The 12,862-nt window shown below is 41.1% G+C and overlaps 1 long non-coding RNA gene across 6 annotated transcripts in view; it reads right to left on the bottom strand.

Annotated features, from left to right (window-relative positions):
• Window positions 1-9,444: 9,444 nt before the first annotated feature.
• LOC105097510 (uncharacterized) overlaps window positions 9,445-12,862 on the bottom strand; it is a 47,233-nt gene continuing 43,815 nt past the window's right edge. For all 6 annotated transcript variants that reach the window (XR_004138920.2, XR_004138919.2, XR_010382302.1 and 3 more), the window contains 2 exons: window positions 11,972-12,105; window positions 9,445-9,791 (listed from right to left, as the gene is read on the bottom strand). This is a non-coding gene — a long non-coding RNA (uncharacterized LOC105097510). The remainder of the gene's footprint in view (window positions 9,792-11,971; window positions 12,106-12,862) is intronic.

The following is a 12,862-nucleotide window of genomic DNA, read 5'->3' as shown; positions in this document are numbered from 1 at the left end:
CTTGGATATCAGGGAAAATGCTAAGCATATCCCAGAGGCAAAGGGAAAAAGAAGACATGTTTCTAAGTGTTTTTAAATTGTTGAACATCTCAAATAAAGTTGACGTGTCCTTTACTCCCCAGCCCCTGCTGGTCGCCATCACCTCTTCTTTTTCCCAAGGGAAGACCAGTGTCATGATTTGGAAGGTAGTATTCCAGTTCGTAATTTTATATTTTTCTTCTGCTGGTACACAAATTATGCGTCCTGTTTCTGTTCTATTATGGCTACCTTTGCATTCATAGTCACACCTAAATTAAAGTCTAGAATTAATTACTATCACTTACCTCCTTCTAAATAATATATGCTTCAACTCTGATCTGCTTTCTCATCTTCCATGGTTTTATTACTTAGAAATTGACTTCTCTCTTATTTTTAAAACTCATCAAGGAGGCATTTTAAATTATACTATTAAGTATTTGTTTAGATTGACCAACTTATTTATCCATTTAAAAAATATTTCTTGCATCCCACTTCTTCTTTTCTTGCCAAAGTAAATCTTCATGTACTACACACCAAAGAACTGGGGGCCAAGATAGTCATTTGCGTCTGAAATTGCCTTTATTCTACTTTCACTCTGGAATGACAGATTTTCCCTCAGCAATTTAAATGCATCATTTCTGTGCATTTCTAACTATATTTATAACATAACAGCTGTATTCTGCCTAGTTATTGTTGCTTTGAGAAGTATGCCCTCAGTCTAACTGGCATTCATTCGAAGGTAGTTTGTTTTTTCTCTCTGGTAGCTTTTAAGGTTGATAGTTTGTAATTGTACTACTGTGTTTAAAAGTGGGCTTGTTTTTAATTATACTGCATGAGACTGGTGTGCTTCCTGAAAGATTCGTGTCTTAGATAATGGAAATTATTGACTACTATCTATTTGCTTTTCTCTCTTTCTATTTTTTCCATTTGGAACTTTTAACAGACATAGACCATTTAATCAACTTCCATATTTTTCATCTCTTTATCTTTTGTGTTATATTCTGGGTGATTTCCTGCAATGCGTCTTCCAATTCACTTAACCTCTCAGCAGTCAGATCTACTTCACAGTCCAACTGGTCTATTAGGTTTTCATTTCAATTACTATATTTTTCATTTTTAGAATTTTTTTTCCCTCAAATCTGCCTGTTTTCAAATACTTTTATTCTTGGTTTGTGACTACTATTCCTTTCTCCATGTCTTGAAATACTTTTTTTGTTTTTACTTATTGTAAAGTCTTTTTTTTAGATGGTTATTCTGTTATTTCCAGTTCTTGAGATACAAGTTCTCTCATTTGTTCATCTCTTGGCTCCATTTCATTGTGGTTGATGTTTCCTGTGATTTCTTTTTTTTTTTTTTTCTAATTTTCTTTTATTCTTTCTGTAAACTCTTCTTCATGGAGATGAGCTTGAAAGGGGAGTCCACAGAAGTCTCATGCGCTCTGAAACATCCTTTTGGAGTGTTTTTACAATTACCAATTCTGGACAAGATTTTAGGATAATTTCTTAGTTTTGGGTTCCCATAGCCCATGAGTAATAGGAATTCAGGCCTTATACCACTTGCAGCACAAATTTCCTTTTTGTGTGTGTGTGTGTGATTCTTATTATTACACAGCCCAGGAAAATTACAAACTTTTCTGCTATTCCCCTAGGCCAGTGGATGGTTTCTCTTGTCCCCGATTCAGAAGATGCTAGATAAACTCTTCAAGACTCCTGGCTTTCTGCAGGTGTGCTGGGAGCCTGGGCCCTGATTCTGGTCTCATGGGACTCAGGCCTACATGATTCTGCTCATGGAGCTTCGAAGCCTCAGCTGCTAAGGCCTTGCTCTCCTCCTGATTCACGTGTGAGCATTTCCATCTCACCTCCCTCTTATCACTGTACCTTTGAGTCTTCTCTTTGTTTCTGGCACTTGAGGATTACCTTTTCTTGATTTCGAGGTTTAAATTGTATTAAAAATTGAGGAGGAGGAAGTATGTTCACCAACATTCATGTATGTGTGAAGTGGGAGGGTTGCTTTTATATTTTTCACTTTTTTTGCATCAGCTCAGGTTGGTGCTATTGAACTGCAGCCATGGAAACATAATTTCATGTAAAAAATGCACAGGATTCAGCAACTGATTATATGGAATTGACCTAATTTGCATTCTCCCTCCCCCCAAATAGGAGGTACTGAGACAAGGATTTAAGAGCAAGCAATGAATATGGGAGGTGAAGGAAACACCAGTAGGGAAATGAAGAACTTAGGGGTGGGAAAGTAGTAAATAGAGGGTGTTATCAATCTAGTTACTATTCTGGGCAACTGGAACTTACTCCCCCTGGGGAAACTGTAGGATCGCTGATCTACAGAGGGTGAGGAAGCTGTGGTATTTTTACAGACTACTGCATGTCATTGATTGAGAGTTGCTTCTGAGAGGTAATCCACCAACCTTTCCATCTTGCCCCATAGATGGGTTTAGTTATATATTTAGCTATATATTGATGTGCAATAAGTTATTCCAAAACTTAGTGGTTTAATATACCATAAATTGTTATAATCTCATATTATTTGTGAGGGTCAGGAATTTTGGATTAGCTTAGCTGGTTGATTCTGGCTTGGGGTTACTCACGAGGCTGCAGTTAAGAAATCAGCAGGACTTATTTGAAGGCTTGACTGGGGCTGGAAGATCTTCTAAGATGAACCCACTCGCATGGCTGGCCAGTCAGTGCTGACTTTTGGCTGCAGCTCTCCATTCCCTTGACCCCTAAAATGTGCTCAGGACAAGGTCTAAGGCTTACCCTGAAGTGAGTTGTCCAAGAGAGTGAAGCCAAAACGATTTTATAACCTCCTCTTGAAAGTCACACTATTTCCACCACATTCCATTTGGGAGAAGCGAGTCAAGTCAGGAAACCTGGCCCACATTCAAAAGGAGAGGAGGGTCAAAGACCCTGTGAACATATTTTTAAGCCATCACAGCAGGCAAAGGGGCTTTGGCAGCCAAAGACAGCCTCAAGCAAAGAATGCAGGTGTCTGTGGAAGTCAGGCAGGCTGAGGCAGTAAAGGCTAAAAGGAATGGGTGCGCACCAACAGTGTCCTCTACAGGAACAAATAAAGATAAGGCCCATTTTCCAGGCTTGGGGAAATAGACTTGGCTGACAGGAGGAGTTGCAAAGTGACATCGCAAAAGGCATGGAGACAGAGAGGGGTGAAGATTTAGGGTATTTGAAGTACCAATCTGCTGCAACCACTAAGAAAGAAAAAACACTGCCAGTTAGATGATGATATTCCATTGATCGTCTGATGTATCCCCCAGTTTTGGAGATAAAAATATGAGAAAAAAGAACATCTTAGAGTCAGCAAATACAGTAGTTGCACAAAGAATTTCAGAATTTCACATATACAATTGTTGTAAAAACAAACAATTCTAACTTTTATCTTCTATCTTATATGGGAAGTCATTAAAAATTAGGCATTGGCAGCTATGTGACATGGAGTTTGCAATTAGTCCTTAGTGGGCCATGTCCCTGAACTTGAACAAATCATTTACTCTCTCTGAGCCTCAGTTTTCACATCTGAAATGTAGATAAGGTAGTGCTTTGATTCTCCTACAGACCAATTTAAAAATGAGTTCCAGATAGCTTTCAGATTAAAATGTTATCGAGATGTTAGGTGCTACGAATGGGTAGAAGCAGCTATAAAACTCCCAAGCAGAATGGATGAAAATGATCATTTTCTCCTTGAAAGCGCAAGAAGTTACTAATTCCTCATGCAGCCAGGCAAGCTGGAACGATTTCTGCATTTTCAAGAAATTTCACTACTTAAAGGCACAAGGGGAAAAAATGGGAGGTGGTGGGTGGGAAGTTGAGGATAGTCTTACACTAACAGATCCTGCCCATAAATGAATTGAAGAAAAGCCCCCGTTGGTCATTTTCTAGCTGGTGTAATAAACCCAGGCACAGGAGAGCCACGTACCTCATTGGCTGCGACAAGCAAACCCGGATACTGTTCACATGTGGCTGTTTCCTGATGCTGTCTGTGCAGCCGTAACAGAGACAGAAGTTGGGGCTCTCAGCTAGAAAAACCCAGGCTGCCACTTGGGGAACTTGAAAGCTCCCAGTATAAAGAAGTGACATACACCTGAGCAGGTCTGATATATATTCCTTTCTGCAGAGGGCAGTGGAATACATTCCTGGGCCATTCATCATGTTGCTAAAATTAGATCCAGCTTAGAAGGAATGATATATTACTGATTACGTAATAAAGATAGCTAAATTTCTCATGAGAAACAGAAGGAGGAGATATAGTTAGGCACAGGGCAAATATATCCTTGATATGAAAAATGGATTCATTAAGTATTTAATCTTTATACCATTCCTATGAAATAAATGCACACATACATCACACGTGTGTTAAAATGACTTGATAATTAATATTGTTACACTTGAGACAAATCCTGGCCCTCAATTGAGAAGTCATGTCATGAGTGGGAGAATGCAGGCGGAGGCATGCCCTCCACCGAACTCTGAATGGGGTGGCTGGGCTGCACTCTGAAAACCAAGAGAATCACCCCATGTGCACATAGACAGTGAGCTATGGGTTTGCATCAAGATTTTATTGTATTTGGTGAGGCTCAGTAAGAGTCACTGGGGCTCTCCTCAAGGAGATGGATCATATATTTCTAAGGGTCATGAAGACGGCAGCTGAAAAGATTCCATGTACAGAAGGTCCTCTGAATTGAGTATAGTCTTCATTCTCCCCTCTTCACAAATAAACCTGCGCCCTCCGCATCTCATTCTATTTCCCTCCTCCAAGATCCTTGATGGAAAGGGCAAACTTCACCTTTTTTTTTTTTTAAGTGAGGTACTGTGGATCGAACACAGGACCTCCTGCGTGCTAAGAATGCACTCTGCCGCCAAGCTATACCCACCCACCCCCAACCTCACATTTTTTGAAACCTGTAGCCACAGTGGAGGAATTTCCAGATACCCTGGTGATGCCATCCCGAATTAAAACAAACACGAGTGCGTTTGGTTGGAGTTTAAACAAACACAGATTTGTAGCACCTCAGGTGTCAAAGATCAGTAAAAACAAATCTTAGTGAAATGAAAGAAGAAAATAATTCTAAGAATAATAGCTTGGAATAGTAGATTGATCTCACTAAAGATTGTTCCAAAGAGATTATGGTCTGGAGAAAAACACTAACAGGCTTCCAGGGGTTAAAATCTCATTACTTGTGTATTTATACTACAGGAAAAGAACATAGGTTTTGTGGTCAGATGGACTTGGGTTCTTGTCCTGGCTCTGTAATTTTTAGACAAGTGATTTAACCTCTTTGCAGCCCTTCTTCCTCATCCATAATATAAAAGTCAAAATCCTCTAACCACACTGTTCTGAGGCTGACCGTGTGCACAGCATCTAGTACAGTGCCTAGTTTAGAGAAAGACATCAACAAATGCTAGTTCCCTTCCATTCTCCATCCCTTGAATCTGCCTGCCGTAGATGAGCACAGAAGGATAATGCCAGGATCTTGTCCCCTCTCTCAGTGATGAAAAACTGCTTCCTTCTACCTTACCAGGCTAGAGGGAAGTTACAGTTCTAGAGAGTTAACAGGGGCACGTTCATGGGGAAGGTCCCTGCAGTGGTCGGGATAGGCTAGGCTCTGCTGCAGTAAAAAGCCCCGCTGCTCTGTGGCTTAACACAATAAAGGTTTATGTCTCTTTCATATAATCTGTCCACGGTGGGTCAGCATTGCTTAATTTAGTCACTCAGGGACCGAAGACCCCACCATCTTTTGATGCCACCATTTTAACACAGGGTTGACAGTTCATTGTCAGAGGAGAAGAACACAATGATAAAAAAATATGTAGTGGTGGCTCTTCATGGCTTCCACAGGGAAGTGATATATGACACTTCCTCTCACATTTCAAAGGGGCAGGGAGGTACAACCCACTCAGGTGCCTGCAAGAGAGGAGATTCAGAGAGTTGAGGCCCTTGTTCCAGAAGAAAAGGGGTGAAGGGAGTGCACCTGATACGACCAAGTCCACAGAGACTCCGGAGAACCCTGCTGCGGTCGCTGTAGGGCCCTGACTCCCCCGTTCCTTTCTTGGGAGGCAGCTTTGCATGGGGGGCCCCCAGGTCTTTGCCAGGATCTCATCCAAGCCCATTCTTACCTGGTTCCTACTTGTGAGGGGCTCTCTGAAGTTTCCATTATTAACTTGTCTAAATAACTCGTACGCCTTTCTCAGCCCACATCCAAGTTGCCAAACTTTTGGATGCTTCATGACAACGTGATCACAACTGTCACTTGGTCACCTTATTTTCACCTCATATCGAATTAAACTCCCGGTATAGCTGATGCTCACACGATTTTTGCTTCCTTCCCAGAAACGCTCAATCAATATCTCCCTTATTTGCTTCCCGTCTGTGGTTGGCTGACTGCATTAATGGCCCCCATTTTTCACCCCTCCCTGTGTACAGGCCCCCTGCACATGGCTTTGCATGGCCTCCTGCTAAGGACATGGAGTTTATTTCTCCAGGAATTCAAAGGCCTTGTGAAGAGCCGTGTTCAAGGAGATTGTCCCGTCGGGGGATTTGGCGCCAGCTGAGTTTGTCCGGCTGTGATGAGTCAGGAGGGAGCCTCCACTGTGATTTGGGCTGGTTCAGTCTGTTTGAAGCAGGAACCCAGCTGGGGAGTAAGGCCCTGGGTCCAGGAATGCGAGGTCAGCAGGAGCTAAGCAAAGAGTAGCCAGGCCCAGAGGAGCCACAGGAGGTTTGGGCCGAGGGTCCAAGAGGGCAGCTGGGGACCAGCCAGGATATGGAAACAGGAGACCAGGACCCAGGAGAGGGTGCTGGAGTGACACAGCTAGGCTCATTGGACTCTGCTGAAGATCGCAAGACAAGTTTCAGAAACCAACAGGTAGAGAGGGGGATCCTGGGGTCTTTCCAAGTTTGGTCAGCATTGGGTAGGCAGGGCTGGTGGCTGCTACCCTAGTCACTCCCTTCTCTCAAGATTAGACAGTAGCAGCCCACTGATCCAATGGTTCTCATCCCTGGCTGCAAATCAGATCACCTGGCACACTTTAAAAAACACTAGTGCCTGGGCTCAACCCCCCAGCGACTCTGATTTGATTGGTCCTGGTTGGTAGGATACGTCATTACTGGTTTCATTTTTATTGAAGTAGAGTTGATTTACAATGTTGTATTAGTTTCCAGTTTATTTACAGCAAAGTGATTCAGTTACACATATACATATATATTCTTTTTCAGATTTTTTACCATTATAAGTTATTACAAGATATGGAATATAGTTCCTGGTGCTATACAATAGGTCCTTACTGTTTATAGGATACATCATTATTAATACTGTACAGCTGGAGTGGAGAGCCACTTACCTAATCTGCCTGTCCCCCAGCCCTCCCTCCCAGGGCAGACCTCCAGACTCATCTTTCTAAACCATAGTTCAGTTAGGCATCCTATCTGCAATTCTTAAAGAAAAAAATTAACATTCACGCACAGGTATACACGGATGAAAAAACCTTTTTGTTAAGAGTCACTTTTTAATCTGCTGATTACACACGCAAGTTATTTAGATTTAGAACCTGTAAGGTAACCAAATGCAGTCATTTGTCCCAGCCATATATCTGCATGCCCTCCAGAGTAATGATCTGAGTCCTTAAAAAGACAAGCAGTGTATTGAAAGCTTTCAGAGTACTTTGCATTAAAGAGATTCCTTATAAGATAAATTTAAAGCAGATCATAGCAACTTAAAAATGACAGAATATTAGCTTATCAATATATATATTTTTATCTATTCTCACCAAAGCCTGGAATTCCAATTCTTAATACAGAATCTTATGTGCTAAAGAGAAGATAAAAGAGGATGCTAGGATTGACCACCACTGAGGACTTCTTTGGGATCAGGCATCAAGGCAGGCCTCTTGGAGGCAGTGCTATTTGATTTCAAGCCTGAGTGAAGAGAAGGTGGCATTTCTGGGACTATCGAGGGGAAAAGATTTCCAGGCAGATAGAATCATCAGCAAGAAAGCTCTGCAGAGGATTCTGGCTTGGTGGTCAATGAAGAAAGGCCACAGTGAAGCCTGTTCAGAAATTTTTTATCCAAAATGTGGAGACCCTAATCAGCTGAAGGGCAGAAAACGAATACCCAAAATAAATGAGGAGTAGGAGCCAAAGACAGTTTCAAAAGACCACGAACAAGCACAGCTGGTGTTACAGACAAGGATGCTGGGGACCATATTACGTGCTTTTGCATAACGTTTATCAAGAACAGAGAATGGCGTGGCCCTGCTCGGTTTTCCCTATGAGTGATACAAAATAATCTTTTATTAATATTATTTTAAATTTGCTACCATTGTACATGATCTCAGAAGACCAACTAGAGAACATCTGATAGAAATCAAAGGAATAAATGAATATGAAAGAAAAGACAATTATATGCCCCAATAAAAATTTCTGCCCATTCTGCTACACTATAAAGTATTTTGTAAATGTAAATATTGTACATAAATGTTAAATAAATATATTAATGTAATCTTCCTCTGGGTTTTTTTTAAATAAGCATCTCAGTAGGCAAAGAATTATCATTTCATATGTAAAAGTGCTCTCAGGCTGTTTTCCAGCCTCTGACAGTTACCACAAGGAAGCCATTACGTCAGTAGAGACAATGTGGGTGACAGTTGAAAGCCCTGGATTGGGAGCAGACAGAACTGGGTCCAAATTCCTACTTTGCTGTTTAATAATTGTGTGACCTCAAACAAAGTATGCAGTCTGTCTAAGCCCTTGTATTGAAATGTGCAAAATGTGATAATTCTTTTTGTTTAAATTGTCATTGTTGGAACAAAATGAGGTTATTCAGAGAATATGGCTCAATGGCTGTGACATCCCATGTTCACTGTTACCATCATCGTCTCATCAGAGGGCTTGGGTGCGTGTAGGGATCTCGTAATCGTAAACTTGGAAATACACAAGGATACTCAGGATGGAAGAAAACTGTGGCATGGCTGCTCCCCTCCCGGTGGAAGACTTGGAATGGACCACGAGCCCTCTGTCCCTTTATCCATCAATCCTCTCTGACAGTTAAGAATCCAGAAAGGACAAGATCAGCCTGTTACCAGCTTGTCTGTGCATTTAGCCTTGCCAGTTTGGCTTTTCATCCCTCATTCAGGCATTTGACAATAATCTTAAGAATTAAGAATGGTTTCTGGAGAGAATTCTTCCTGCAACAAACTGTCACCTGGAAACCCACAAAGGATATCACCCATCCATACAAACAGGAAGCCAACTATACAATAATTAGTTACTTTGGAGAGTTGTAAAGATTAATGTTATTCATGATGGAGAAAGATACTCTACTTCAGGCATACTTCGTATGCTGCTAGCAGGGGTATAAACATTTTTTCCCTTTTCTGCTCAAAACAAAGACAATGAGTGCATTAATTAGGAACGATAGGATTTATTCTAGGTAACAGCTCAGAATATAAATTGAGAGATGAAAAGGACTCCATAATCAGAAATCATCCATCACCACCTCCTCTGCTGGTGAAGTTACACTTCTAGAGTTCCAGTGCTGTCTGTCCTGAGATTCATTCTGCTTCACGGTTTTGGACTCTCCACAGAGTAACTGATCAAAATGACTCCAGCCTCGTGCTTCACCAGAATAACCACAGCCTCCTCTGGACAACCAGCGGTCCTTGAAGGCTCAGCGTCTTTTGACAGAAGGGGATGGCTGTTTCCTCACTGACATCATTAAAGACCTAGTGTATCAGGATGAAAACTTTTGTTCCCTGTTGGACCAAAAAGACACATAAGGTTTAAAAAAACAGGCTGCCTCTTTTAGCTGCTGCTACTGATGGCACCATCATCTCATAAACACAAATTCTTAAGGGTCTAGCTTGGGTGCAAGCACACTTAATAATCCAAGTACTAGATGGATTCTGTAGAACAAACAGGCTGTTTAGTTTCATGGGAAAAAAATAATGACCCCAGAGTGAGGACTTGGGTTCAAGTCTAAGGTCAGTTACTGAGCAGCTGAGTGACCTTGGGCATGGCCATTTCCCTTCTCAGAATGTATTTTTACTCATCTATAAAATGGGAATGGTAATATTTATTCCAGGTTCCTCCTAGCCTTGTGGTAGAAATGAAAACAGAATGTGTGGAGGTGCCATGACACCTGCCAGAGGCGGCACCGTGTAAGGTGTCATTGTCCCCAATTGCTGGGAATCATTGAACGCCACATCCTCAGACTACATCGGCAAGCTGACATCTGACAAATGAGAACTCATTATTGTGTCATATCCCATTGTCTCTGGCTGTTTTCATCCTCAGCTGATGGGTGGGCCTACAGTGCCCTGTCAGCATAAATCCTTGGTAGAGGGCATCTCTCTAAAGGTAGCATTCCTAGCCCCTGCCCCAGGCCATCTCTTTCCACATGCTCAGACAGCCAAACAACTCCCACTCAAAATGCCTAAAGCAAGAAAAGAGAAGCATGGGAAGCGCACAGACACCTCTGTTTTAGATTTGCCCACTTTTGTCAAAATTCTTTATAGATCCAAAGGGCCACAGCCTCTTGAGATCTCTGTATAATAACAGCTATTTAGTTACCATTTGTTGAGCACCTACAGTAGTTGGTCATGGTGTGGACTACCTCACAACTGACATATGACATACTGTTACTGCTCCAAATTGAAAGACTGGGAAATTGAGACTTGGAGAGGTTAAACAGCTTTCCTGAGGTCACACAGCTGGCTAGTAACTGGCAGAGATGGGACTAGACTCTTGGTCTGCTTGGTTTCAAAGTACATGGTCTGACTACTACATTGTCAAGCCTTTCCTGAAACATTGTTCTATTGTTCCTGTTAGTTTTGTCTAGAATCTACCCTTGGGATTATAACCCTTGGGTGGTTATAGAGCATTCAGACGTCCTTCTGCATCAAACTCAATACTGTCAAAGAATTCATTTTTCCATCCAACAGCTATTTCCATCCTGCAAACACCTCCTGTCTGCTGGGCACGGCACTGGGGAGGGACCGGTCACAAGCTGTGAGTGAATCCTACCCCTCAATCCTGTAGCGCTTCCAGGTGAGGATGGAGGAGGAACCGCAACCTTCTCCCTAAGATTTGTGGGCGTGCAGTGCGTTAGGAAAATCTCTTCAAATTAAAATCCAAACTCACGGGGATTTTCTTTATCGTCTATAAAAAGATTCACCTTAAGATAGGATTTCTTTAATTTCATTCATTCAATCCATGAAACAGTAAATATCTGTTAGGGCTCTAGTAGGAGTCAGTCACCGTGCTAGTCAATCTAAAGGTAATACTGCATCTGTAAACCCTTTGTTTACTCACAGCCATTCCAGAAACACTAGGGAACACCTAATGTTAACACGTGTTAATTCTCAGTTATCCATCCTGACGGGGAAAGAAGGTAGTTGGGATAAAAGGTGTATATATATGCATCCATCTATCTAACTATACTTCACACTTTAAACTTCTACAAAGACCTTTTGAGCTTATAAACAATCCTCTTAATTTGCTCTGTGGAAGACATATTTATAAATGGTACAATAGCTAAAATTAGGCTGCAAAAAAAGAGGTATACAGGGAGAATGGAAAGGCAGAATAGCTAAGCCAGAAGTGAAGTAAACTCTTGAATAACTATCATTGTTTTTAGTGAGTTTTTCGTGGTTTCTGAGCACCCAGGTCAAATCAAGCTTTCATTTTTCTGAATGATGCTACCACTCTGTACCCTTAAGCTTATTTTCAGATTTGTGGGGGCCTTCTCTTGGAGAGATGCAAACTCCTTGAAGGAAATAGCCCTGCCATATTTCTTTACACCGCTACAGTGAACACAACAATTCTAGGCACATAACAGGCACTGAATGAGTACTTGCTGGTTAGTATATTAAGATTCTTGGAGAGGTAACAGTAGTACATGAAGGATTTCAGAGACCAAAAGCAAAGGTATTACCTAAAAGTCACTATCTTCCCATTTGTTGAAGAAGGCAATTAGAATATCGTGGTAAAGAAGCCAAGTTCTGTCATTTTCTATTTCTGCATCTTTGGAAAAATTACTTAATCTTCTGTGCATTGGTTTATCTTCATCTGTAAAAATGAAAAAAATAAGAGTGTCTATATTTCAAAGCTGTTGTGAAAATTAAATTAGTTAATACAATAGGAGCATTTACAATACTAACACATGATATGTATATAATAAATGTTATATACATATAATAAATGTTAACCATTCATGATTATTTTCTCTTACTTTTGAGAATGCAGAAGTCCTTTAAAATGAGAAAATAAGATATAATGGATTGAATTATTTCAAACATAATAGGAAATTTAGTCCTTGCCACCAGCAAGCTTAATTTAAACAATGAAATTCAAGCATGACTTCCAGGTAAAGAAGGCAGATCGCATACAAGCAGCTCCTTTCACTCCCGACCAAGACCACTAAAATGGCAGGAAACAATCTTTTCAAGGAATAAACTCACAAGGATTTGGAGAATAACAGAGGACACAATGGCAACAAAGAATTTTCAGTCAGACCCTCACATAGATGGAAACTGGATTTATAACAGTTCCGGCACAGATTGCAGAATGGTGGGGAGGGATTAGAGAGGTGGTGAAAAACACAACGGAGCATCCAAGAGACATGGGATGATACCCAGAGATCTAACCTATGTGTAACTGGCATCTCAGGGGGAGAAAATAAAGAGAAACAGTACACAAGAATTTTCTAAAGTGAATGACAGATACCAAACAATAGTTTCAAGACAGTCAAAGAACACCAAGCAGAATAAATGCTCCCCCCCAAAAGCACTGCCACATCATAGGCATATCCTATACAAGCTGCTGA

This window comes from Camelus dromedarius, chromosome 9 (genome assembly GCF_036321535.1).
Source record: "Camelus dromedarius isolate mCamDro1 chromosome 9, mCamDro1.pat, whole genome shotgun sequence".
NCBI lineage: Eukaryota > Metazoa > Chordata > Mammalia > Artiodactyla > Camelidae > Camelus > Camelus dromedarius.
Note: the sequence above shows the minus strand (reverse complement) of the source record. Positions and strands in the feature narration are given on the sequence as shown.